The following is a 12,953-nucleotide window of genomic DNA, read 5'->3' on the forward strand; positions in this document are numbered from 1 at the left end:
TGTTCAATAAGAGAATCCAAGAGCATAGCTTGGATCTAAACTTATTCAATCTATACTCAATCAACTTGATCTTATTCTCATTTTGATATGTCCATATCCATACAGATTTAACTATATCCATAATATTTTACTGTATGAAATCAAGGTTTGTGTCACCTTACAAGATCCAAACATCTGATCTAATACCGACCAGATCCAATTATGACCCAAACATTATATTTAATAGGTCTTACAATTATACTTGATCTATATAAAATTTAGATCAATACAAACCATACTGGATCCAAATATTAACATGAACAGAATATTAATCTATATATAAAAACATATGTAGACACAATATTTCTGGATAAAAAAATATCAGTGTAGAGATATAAACCAAATTATAATTGAGTCCAAAAAGTTTTACCGAATCCAACCAAGTTTATAAGAGTCTACCTGAATAGCTTAACCCAATCCAGATTCAAATTTGTCTGAGGTATTCTTGCTAACCAGAACCAACAATACAGAATATAATATCCAGAAATCCGTGAGTTAAGCAGAAAATTGAAGGTGCTTTTCTGTAATTTTAGAAAAGTTCAAAAAACCAATCATGAGAAAATCCTCAAACTATAAGCTTTTCAGCGACTGGTATGTTTTTAAAATTTTTCAAAAACAGAGCCCCTGTTATGTAAAAAGTACAAACAAAATTAATAGAAAAGGAAGGGGCATAATGATAAAAACCACTTTAAAAAATATAAAACAGAATAAAAAAAATGAGTGGCGGGTGAAACCCTAACTTCTCCTCTTTTTATTATTATTATTACTCCTTTCATAAAAAAAACTCTTAGGGTTTCCCCCTTTTATGAAAGGGGGAAACCAGAGAGGAACATAAAAAAAGGGGGAATGGGGGCGACAACTGTCGCCTTCGTTGCCGCCTTCTCTGGGAGATTTGGCAACCGCCGACCTCCTGGGGGATCTTCTCCACCCTCCGGCAGTGTTGCTGCCATTTGGTTTTTGTCGACCAGCAGGGGAACTCTACCATCTCTCGGTGGCCAGCCGGCTGGAGCCCTACTGCTCGTTGGCAACATTGGCACACTTAATTCGTTCGTCATCCACCCCAAGCACTACTGGAAGTCCCAACGTGCCTTGTCAGACTCCCTGCTCCGAGTAGGCCAAGCATGTATCAAAAAACACCATGGATGGTCACGGCGGTCAGGTTTCAGTAGTCGGATCAGGCATCATCGGAGAGGGATTCCATGAGAAATCTAATGTTGTGTTGCTCCGGGGTCTCCCTATCTGGAATCGACAGGGAGGGCACTGCCTCGAAGATGAGAACAAAGTGGTGAGAGACGAGGGCGTGCCCGCTCTCACTGCAGATCACCGGGTGCTTGACGAACTTTCGGTTGCAGGATTACTGAATGACATGAACCACTGTGGTAGTGTATTCCTTGAGGTTGTATCAGACGAACATGTTTGACGTCTTCGACAGTGAGCCTTTGTAGTCGATCCCAAGCACGCCCCTTGCATCATATGCTTACACCAGAACATGGGAATCTCCTTTGCCCTATTCTGTTAGCGTACCCGACGGGAAGCAGTCGCACCTTCAGCGCCACTGACTGGCAGGTTGTAGGTCACCGGTTGGGGACCCTTCAACGTCGGCTGGAAGTGTCGAGCAGGCTTTGGCAGGTGAGCCTGTTGGGCTTGAAGACAAACATGCCGACGTTGAAGTAACGTGGAGGAGGAGAGTCGGTCGCGGTTGACCAAGCGACTCGATTCGGGCACTGCTGGTAGTAACCGATACGATACTGAGGGGTGTGGTTCCACGTTCTCTCACAAAAGCAGTCCATCACTGCGTAGAAGAACCCATCGGGGAGGTTGAAGAGGTGGTTGATGTTATCGTTCACTTGAATATACGCATCAAGATACACCATCTTGCCGCACTCCTCAAAATCCCAAATTCAGAGCTTGGAGTAGTTGATGACGTAGTAGGCCATGGCGAACCAGGTCTGGTTTTTGGCAGGTAGACCGGCTCGATTTGTCAGACGATGCAACCCTGAGACCAGAGGGTTTTCTAGTGGCTCTCTGGGACGTCAGGGAGGATGGCTACCACCAGCGGGTGGGTGGAGCCAACCTTCTGGAGGCCCTTCGCTAGACCCACAACGCCCTTGACGTAGTTGTCGTCGCTCACCAGGAACGTCGCCTGCCTCGAGTAGCCGTCGAATGTTGTCTTTTCGGCAGTGACGACTTAGAGCTCCAGCGACATCCTCACTGCTAACGGGTTGACAAGAAACCGCTAGCGGTCTTCCTTTTTTTTTTTGATGAGGGGTTCCCTGTTTTTTGCTATACTCATTTTTTTTACACCGCTGGTCTCACCAGCAGTCTCTCTTCGATAGCTGCGTCGAGTACATCTTTCTCGTGGAGGAACAATATCAACATGCAGTCGCCTCCCTTTACCACTTAGCAGGGTTGTTCGATAAAGGTGCATCACCGCCTAATAGGGTGGACACGGCTCCCTGCGCTACCATCATCATTCAGAGTGAGTCCAGCGAAACCTTCTTGATCTGCCCATCGCAGAATCCATGCTTTTGACAGCTTCTGTTCAAGTGAAGGCTGAGTCCACTGCAACACCCACACACCTGCAATGAGGCTCTGATACCATTGTAAGATCTAGAATCGAGGTGTGTGCAGTGAACTTTAAGGGAGAAGAGAAGAATGATTGATATTAACGGCCTGCTTCAGGGGGGATCCTCGATATGAATATCGAGTACTCTATGTCTTCTGTAGAGGCAGAGACTGAGGTATTTAACCTCCCCTAAGCAGCCGTTATCCAGCTCTAACTAACCCATTGAATTCTCAAACATGCTGAAAATTTAATGTGTAATAGGCTCACCACTATCCTGGTGATGCATGTCTCAATGACCTACTACTCAAGTGGGTCATTGGATTCCATGTGAGACCCATTTAGCCACGTTAGATCTGTTCATATCTCAATCTACCGAAGAGAGGAAACACACAAAAAAAAAACTAGAGGCATCTCACAGCACACAAGAGGGGAGAGAGAGAAGCACATGCACCGGTAGAATAATATGCTCTTCCGCAGGCGCCGCCACCGTGCTCCTCCGATGCCATTGCTGGTAAGCTATTAAGGGGAACGAGAGAGAGAGGGAGAGGGAAAGGGAAAGGGGGAAAGCGAAGGGCCCTCGTGTTTTTTTGCTTAAGTATTGAACATTCTAACTGTTGGATCTGATGTAGATCCAATGGCCAGAATGTTTAAGCACGATTAAGCACCTACGAAGTTCTCTCTCTCTCTCTCTCTCTCTCTCTCTCTCTCTCTCTCTCTATATATATATATATATATATATATATATATATATATATATATATATAAAGTAATAATTGTAAAAAGTAACCTCAAAATGTAATCTTACATTTATTGAAAACGAACCAAATCATGTACATCCATAACATAGACACGTTTATCCAATTCAATAAAGAAGTTGTACTGATCCTCAACACTGTGCCCGTAGCTTTCAGAGATGAGCCATGTACCCACCTGGGGTATTCCTCGTCATAAAAAAAAAGAAAAGAAAAAACAATAGACGGCGTATCAGGGTTCTTCAAGTGTGGCTGCAAAACTTTGCTTCCTTCACCACTCTACAGTAATAATGCCTGCTTTCCTCACCACTTGACGAGGTTCAAGTGATGCTAAACCTTCGACCACTCAATACAGAAAAGGCAAAGGCTCTCATGGTGCAAATCTCTCATGATTATACTCATCATACACAACCTTAGAAGTTGGATTTCTCACAGTTGATGCTATAGCGTGAAGGTTGGAGATCTCTATGTTGTGTCTTGGAACAAGTATTTCATAAGCAAACTCTGCAAATTCGGCAATCAGCAAGAAAGCAATACTTCAATATTCAACCAGAGAATAGATGACTATGCTGATCCAGCTCAAGGTAGTAAGGGCCAAGTAGAGTATCATACAGTGGCGGAGCCACGTTATGGCCAGGGTGGGCACCTTGGCCCCAAAATATTTTCCATTTTAGTATAGGGTCAGCCCATGGGCAGTGCCCACCTTAGGCATCTTATTAGTACTTGTTTTTCATGCCCTGGTCCCATCTTTTTTTTTTTTTAAGCTGACTTTTGGTTTTGGAGCTAGAAGCCAACAATTTTTTCTCTCAAATAGAAAAAAAAAACAAGCCATGTGGGAGGTTGTCGTCTATAAGTGGCTGTATTCATTAGGGGAACTTGGCATTTTTCATTACCTTTTTTTTTTTATGTTTGAGATCAAAAGTTAAGTCTTTAAAGATATGCTGCAAGTTGCAACGTGTCCTGTAATAAACTTTTTCATTCAAAAGTACACGTAGTTTTTTTTTGTTAATTCTAAAAAGTGCTCATAAATTTTGTATAGACCTTGAATTTAGAAAACAATTAAAAACAATCAATGCCATGTTGTGCGCACAATGACAAACCTCACGAGATCATGAAAATATCATGAGAAATTACCTAAAATTTAGAAACAGTAATTTCTTGTGATATTTTCATCATAAACATAAATATTGCATTTTAAACATGATATTTATATTTTTATTAGCTATTCATCATAAAATCACATATTTTTTTATTTAAAGTGCTCATAAATTTATGTTTTTTTATTGGTTATTTGAGTCGCTTTCCTAAGGTGAAAATTTTATAAGTGCAATAATTCTCGTTCATGGCACAAAGTGCACATGTTTGAATATATATATATATATATTTCTTTCTTTTCTTGATAGCCAACGACAAAATGTACACAATTTGATAATGATTGAAGACTGCAGATGAAGTTAGGACTAGGAATACCCTTAATGGGTTTCTTCAGTATTGTTCATCCACGGCAACCAACAACATAAAACCACTAGTTGGATACCGTATACAGTAATACAGTCAAAGCTGCCTTGGATGTGGTTCATCTGAAAAATGAACGACGCCCATCAAAACAGTGAACACGCTCATTGTGAGCTGTTTATTTTAAACCCTTTTGATGTCGTCCATCCAAAGCATAGGAAAAAAGAGTAGGGCCCGAGGGGCATCTCATTCCTACATGTTTTGGATGTCGTAGTTCATCTTGAGATCAACGACAACCAGATGTGCTATGACGGAATACCGTCATCGCAGACTCTGACCTGATGTCATCTAAAAAAAGAAGAAAAATTCAAAGTTGTTGAAGCTCTACAATGTAGATAAGTGGCATCAGGAACATCTCTAACTTATGGGTGTAGTGGTTCAAATCGGTTCCACTCATCCCCTATGTCATCTCTATCTATATACCCTTCATTGGGATTTCATTAATGCAAGTTGATTTGATCAAATAGGACTCCACAGTTGTGATTTACACCATTCATTTACTGAAATCTGACTTGTCTGAATAATTTTTTGATGATTAAAATGTTGGGTCTTTCCTTACAGGCAACATGCCCATAAACAAACAGCAACAGTAAACTATGCAAAAAGCAGGGTCATACCTGAAGTCGCCATTGTTGGACCGTTGTAGCTGAATGTCGATTGGAGCAGGAAAAGACTAAGGATGCGGTTTCTTCTCTGCCGGACTGCGGCCCTCCACAAGCGCAGGCTGCCAGATGTAGTCGGTGAGCAGGACCGATTCCCGCGATCAGATGAAAATACTCTGAATGGAGAAGTAAGATTCTAAACCCTCTCTCGTATTTCCCTATATGTGAAAAACTAATTTTCACCGTATCACTCTATATCGGGTTGCTTATGAAACCCTCTTTTTATAGGGCACGGGATGGGAACGATTTGCATAACCGTTCCCCCTTTATCCCATGCTGGTTTACCGGAAGCGATCATTCCAGATGTGGGGATGAATCTACATCGTGGATAACCACCACGTAAATCATGGTGGTTAATCCAACATTCTCTCACTTGATCCGACGATAAACTCTTTAACCAGAAAACCTTATGGGAATAACTTGATGAATAGAATGGCCTTTTATTTTATTCTATAGGTCCTTAGTTGAATCTTTAATCCTTATGAGATTAACAACAAAAATAATGAGAATCATGAACTGAAAGTGATCGCTTTATTTATATGCATATGCCAAAAAGAGTTTAACAAGCCCATCCCCATTACATGTTGGGAATATAATCCCGCTGCTAGACCTTTAGTAAGAGGATCAACGATCATCGCTTTGGTATCAATATTAACAGTATGCACTAAATGATTCTTCGTCCTTTCTTTAACAACAAAATACTTCAATTTCATATGCTTACATGACATAGTACTTTTGTTGTTTAAAAAGGACACCGCAGCTTTATTATCACAATAGACCTTCAGTGGCTTCCCAATAGAATCAACCACCTTTAACTGTGATATGAAGTTCTTTAATCATATAGCCTGCGACGTAGTCTCGTATAATGCTATGAATTATGCCTTCATGGTGTGAGCAACAGTGGTCGTCTGCTTCCCACTCCTCCAAGAGATCGCGCTCCCAGCATGTAAGAAGACGTACTCAGTAGTAGACTTTCTACTATCAAGGCATCCTCTTAAGTCTTCATCTGAGTAGCCAATGACCTCGAGGTGATCAACTTTATGATACGTCAACATATAGTCTTTTGTCCCTTGCAAGTACCGCAAGACTTTCTTGGCAGCCTTTCAATGGAGTGAACCTGGGTTAGACTGAAATCTGCCAAGCACCCCTACTGCAAAAGAAATATCTGATCGAGAACATGTCTGCGCGTACTGCAGGCTGCCAACAACTGATGCATATGGATAAGCACTCATTTGTGCTTTGTCAATATCATCATGTGGACAATCCTTTAGGCTCAGCTTGTCACCTTCTGATATGGGTGTTGAACTAGGAGAACAATTTTCTATCACATATCACTTTAACACCTTATCTGTATAGGATCTCTTGGAGAGGCTTAGAAAACCTTTTGCTCTGTCTCGACGGATCTTAATGCCAAGAATATAAGCAGCCTCACCCATATCTTTCATATCAAAATGTGATGCAAAAAACCGTTTTGTCTCTGAAAGCAACTTTATATTGTTGATTGCAAGTAAAATGTCATTCACATACAACATCAATATAATGAACTTACTCCTACTTTCCTTAAGGGATATACATTGATCAATAATATTTTCTGTAAACCCAAAAATCATAATGACTTGAAAAAATTTAATATACCACTATCGGGAGGCCTGTTTAAGTTCATATATTGATTTGTTGAGCTTACAAACCAGACGATCATTTTCAGAGACACCAAGAGGTTGATCCATATATACTTTTTCATTCAGATCTCCATTGAGAAATGTTATTTTCGCATCCATCTGGTGTAACTTCAAGTCATAATGAGCTACAAGGGCCAAAATTATCCTCATTGACTCTTTAGTTAAGATATGAGAAAATGTCTCATTGTAGTCAATGCCCTTCATCTGGGTGAATTCTTTAGCAACCAATCTTGTTTTATGTCTCTCTATGTTACCTTTGGAGTCCTTCTTGGTCTTAAAGACCCATTTACACCCTACGGGCTTTACTTCTTTAGGTAACTCGATAAATCCTACACTTGATTTTTAGCTATAAAGTCTAACTCTTCTTTTATGGCTTCTATCCAGTGTGTAGATTGTTTACTTTCCACAACTTCCATAAAAGTCAACGGGTCATCATCCATATCTATGAAATCACCAGGCTCCTGAAGGTACACCACATAATCAGGATGTATGGAAGATCTCCTAATTCTTGTAGATCTCCAAACAGGCCATTCTTCATATTCAGATTGAACCTAATCATCCTGTTTGTGCTCTTCTGCATTGTCCACAATAGGTTCACTTTGGATTTGTGCATCAACAACTGAATGATCAACCGCATCATCATTAGGAATAATAATGCAGTATCTTTCGGTGTTTTTCTTAACATGTGATGAAACTGGATCTTGTACTTCCTCAAAACCAAGGTTTTGAAGTGCAATTAATCTTACTGAACCATCTTCAAGAAATTTTTCCTTATCCGTTTCAATAATCTGTGGTGAATGAGATGGGCAATAAAACTTGTACCCTTTTGATCTCTTTGGATAACCAATGAAATATCCACTGGTTGTTCTTGGATTAAAGGCTTTAACGTGAGGATTATACAGCTTAGCTTCTGCAGGACATCCCCATATGTGCATATAAGACAGTGATGGTTTCCTACCTGTCCACAACTCGTATGAGAGTTTTAAGCACAGATTTTGTAGGAACCTTATTCAAAATATGCACAACAGTCCTTAAGGCTTCACGCCACAACTTCATGGGAAGTGTTGAATAATTCAACATGGTCCTGACCATTTCTTTAAGTGTACGATTTCTTCTTTCAGCTACACCATTCTGATAGGCACTACCAGACATGGTATATTGAGGCACAATGTCTTTCTCTTTGAGAAATCGTGCTAATGGTCCTTCACTTTCCCCTATCTCAGTAAACCTACCATAATATTTGCCACCTCTATCAGACCTGACTATTTTAATAACTTTATCGGTTTGTTTTTGTACTTCTTTCTTAAATTCCTTGAACATCTGAAAAATATCAGATTTTTCAAAGATCAAGTAGAGATACATATACCGAAAATAGTCATCAATAAAGGTGACAAACTTTTTTTTGTCTGTGTAACAGGAGGTAAAAGCTCTACATACATCTGTGTGAACTATCTCTAATATCTCACTACTGTGTTTGGCACTCTCTTTATATGCGTTTGTATGCTTAGCCTTTATGTAATCAACACATGGGTCATTGTCCGTAAAATCTAGAGATTTCAAAATCCCTCCATTTACAAGTCTCTTTATTTTCTTTTCAGAGATATGACCCAACCTTCGATGCCAAAGCATGTAAGATTTATCATTTATCAAGCTACATTTATTTTCAACCAATGCGTATTCAGAAGTCAGGGACTCCTGAGTTTGGATATTCACGTTCAATCTATACAAACCATCATAAACTGATGTAGAACCCATTTGAATTGAATTTTTATAAATAAACAATTTAAAATTTTTAAACTTAAAACAATATCCAAATTTATCCAATTTCAAAATTGAAATTAAGTTTCTACTATATGATGGAATATAAAAGACATCATGAAGATCCAAAACTACGCCTGTATCTAGAGTAATCCTGCAGGTTCTAACACCCTTCACATGTGAACGCATCTTGTTTCTCGAATAAATGCTCTTCTTATGCATTATTGGTTCTTTTCTGCTCAAGAACAACTGTAGACAGTTGGAAATATGAACAGTAGTACCAGAATCAATCCACCAACTATTTTCAAGAATTTATAATAAATTACATTCATGAGAAATAAATGATAAATTACCTCTATTTTCCAACCACTTTTTGTACTTTATGCAATCTATCTTCTTGTGTCCCTTCTTCTTGCAAAAGAAGCACTTTATGGGATCAGAGTCAAATTATTTGCCTTAGGATGTCTTATCCCTTGTTGGTTTCTTCCTAGCATTTTTCTTAAATGCATTCTTCCTTGGTCTTATCTTGGATGCATGAGAAGCCATATGTACACTCTGCACCTTCTACCCTTTCAACCTCTCTTTTTCATCAACACACTTGGATATAAGTTCATTGAACGTCCATTCATCATTATGTGTGTTGTAAGAGATTTTGAAAGGTCCGTACTCCAAGGGTAAGGATGCTAGAACTAAATGCACTAGGAAAGAATTAGAGATGGTGAGCTTCATGTCATTTAGTTGAGACGCTATATCCCTCATTTCCAAAATGTGTTGGCGAATGTTTATCTCTCCAGTATATTTTATAGATATGAGTTTAGACATCAAGGTACTGACTCTGGCCTTGTTTGAACTCACAAATTGTGCTTCAATAGCACTTAAAAACTCTCTAACTGTCCTATATTGTGGTATGACACTACGAATATTCTTACTCACCTTAGATTGCAAAAACAACAGGCTAAGTCTATTCGAACACTCTCACTTCTCAAAAGTAGTCTTTTGATCAATAGTGCTTTGATCACTTAGAGCAACATGTTCTTCTATCCTTAGGGCCAGATCCAGATCTATATACCATAATATAAAAAGTATAATCTCTTTTCAATCACTAAAATTTGATCCATTCAGAAAAGGTATACAACTGAAGTCAATTAAAATCACAGGACTAGGAACTGCACGCCAAAAGTCATGTATCAAGAAGCATTCGTACGAGACTAAAACTTTAATGAAAAAAGCAAAAGAATAAAGTCTCTTAATATGCTTGTTTTCAAGCGAGTGAAGGGGGTCATCAGAGTCCTACTTTTGTAAGAGTTTTGACACGCGAAACCACTTCGCTTACGGACCATATTCGGTAAAACTAAGGTTCTTGTGGAGTAAGATCATCTACACAAGGTACCTTTGGATACACATGTGTGATGTATCTCGACACATTTACTTTATTCTACCTTACTTAAATTTCAAATACGATAAAATTACATTTGGGTCGTTTATTGTTTCACGAATCTAAGTACAATGTTAATATCAGTTTAAACTGTATGATAGTGTTGAAATTCTTTGATGACATACATGTAATCAGTCACTTTGGTGACGTGAGTACACTAAGTCATCTAACTATCCTTAATTAATGCCAATATTAAACAATCATTTATGCATGCATAATTTCAAATAAATGCATAAACAATAACAAAAACAGACTTAAATGGGTAAAACTTTGAGACCTCAAGCAGGAATCGGTCCGAAAGCACTTTGAACCGATCTGAAATAGCCCCAAACCGGTTATCCAAGGATCCAAACTGGTTCTGAACCTTATGAATTGATGTCAAGTATGAACAAAGGTTCATAAAAACCTTATAACTGCATGCCAAAATCCCTACATTTTCTTATATTTATGAAAACAAGGTCTCAGTATCTCTGAACCGGTGAGAAATTGGAAGGAACCGATCAAAATGGCTCTGAATCGATCCAAGAATGGGCCAAATCGGTCCTTGATCAGGTTTAAGCCAAATAGTGCCTGGACCCTACTGGATCCGGGTCAGACCTGGCTTGAACTAGATTTGGGTCTGATTTGACATATAATCAGATCTGGGTCTGACCCAGTTTTAACTTGATCCGGGTCAGACCCGATATATACTCGGATTCGGGTCTGACCTGATTTTAATTTGATTCAGGTCTGACTCGACATGAACCAGATTCGGGTCTAAACCGGTTCCGGATTGGATCCAGGTCGGACCCGGCTTTAACTGGATCTAGTCGGGTCTGGCTTCAACTGGATCTGGGTCAAACCCAATTTGTAACTAGATCCAGATCGGACCCGAGTTTTAACTTGATTCGGGTCGGATCCGGCATGAACCAAATCTGGGTCGGATCCAATATATAACCGGATTCAGGTCTGGCCCGGTTTAAACTTGATTCGGGTCAAACCCAACATGAACTGGATCTGGGTTTGACCTGATACCAGACCCAATCTAGTTCCATCTGATTAAAAATGAAACTGTAAAACAGAAAACCCGAGGGTTTTCTATTTTCTGCAAAAGGGGTTAGGGTTAACCCAAATCGTCATCGGCGACCCATGTCGTCGACGACCAATGTCGCCACACCTATCGACGACCTTTACAGAGCCCAAACCGGCGCTGCCCCTCTCCTCGCTCGATGGTAGAGGAAACAGGGGAAAAAATGTAAACCCTTATGCGTTGTCGGACAGATGCCAACCATTAGATCGACGACAATTCGCGGCTTCCACCGACGATGATTGATGCTCCTGCAGCCCAACGGCCACAGGTAAAAACCTAAAACCCTTCTTTTTTTTGTCACCCTATGGTGACTAGCTGCAGCATCGCCCCACGGTGACCTGCACAGCCAGACGACCAGTACACACCCCGCACAGCGGATGCAGGGTGTGGGCCCATAACCCAATGTTGGGTCTTTCCTTACGGGGAGCCTGCGCATAAACAAACAGCAACAATAAACTATGCAAAAAGTAGGGCCATACCTGAAGCTGCCATTGTTGGACCGCTGTAGGTGGATGTCGATTGGAGCAGGGGAAGACTAAGGGTGCGGTTTCTCCTCAGCTGGACTGCAGCCCTCCACAAGCGCAGGCTGCCAGATGCAGTCGGTGAGCAGGACCGATTCCCTTGATCGGATGGAAATACTTCGAATGGAGAGGTAAAATTCTAAACCCTCTCTCGTATTTCCCTGTATGTGAAAAACTAATTTTTACTGTATTTCACTCTGTATTGGGTTGCTTATGAAACCTCCTTTTTATAGGGCACGGGATGGAAACAGTTTGCATAATTGTTCTCCCTTTATCCTATGCTGGTTTATCGGAAGCGATCATTCCAGATGTGGGGATGAATCCACATCGTGGCTGGTTTATCGGAAGCGATCATTCCAGATGTGGGGATGAATCCACATCGTGGATAACCACCACATAAATTATGGTGGTTAATCCAACATAAAAAATTATGGTTGACAAAACATAAAATTTTGTGATTCAAAAACTCATATTTTTCGTTAAAAAATATGATTCAAAGGCCGATTCTTATTAAATCAACCACTCTTAATCCATTGGTAGGGTTAGATTTGATCAAAACAACTTGCATCATAAGATTTAAGAGGAGTATGAAGATGGGAGATGACATAAGGGATGAGTGTCATTCATCTACCTTGGCCTGATTGACACTTATGATTGGCTTTTGCGCTACCTTTAGGGCATATGGTGTGTAATTGCATGGCTTTGTCAAGAACACTTTGGTTAATATGCTTCCTGAATTGACAAGTAAATGTTGTTTCTTTTGGACAGTACTTTTCTTTTTTCTATGTTTGTTTTTTGAAAAAAAAAATAACCAGAGAAAACCACATCACTCACTTGCATCCCTTGAGCTTGGTGATGTTTACATGCTACCCAACCTGATGACCTGAGCCTCACTCCTTTTGTTTTCCAAGGGCTGCTTATTCACCCAATTTGCACATGCAAATGGGGGGCTTAGGT

At 40.0% G+C, this 12,953-nt stretch overlaps 1 pseudogene; it reads right to left on the reverse strand.

Annotated features, from left to right (window-relative positions):
- Positions 1-826: 826 nt before the first annotated feature.
- On the reverse strand, positions 827-2,245 carry LOC149817966 (galactinol synthase 1 pseudogene; annotated as a pseudogene).
- Positions 2,246-12,953: the final 10,708 nt, after the last annotated feature.

Source organism: Nuphar pumila, chromosome 13 (assembly GCF_984573655.1).
Source record: "Nuphar pumila chromosome 13, dmNupPumi1.hap1.1, whole genome shotgun sequence".
Classification (NCBI taxonomy): domain Eukaryota; kingdom Viridiplantae; phylum Streptophyta; class Magnoliopsida; order Nymphaeales; family Nymphaeaceae; genus Nuphar; species Nuphar pumila.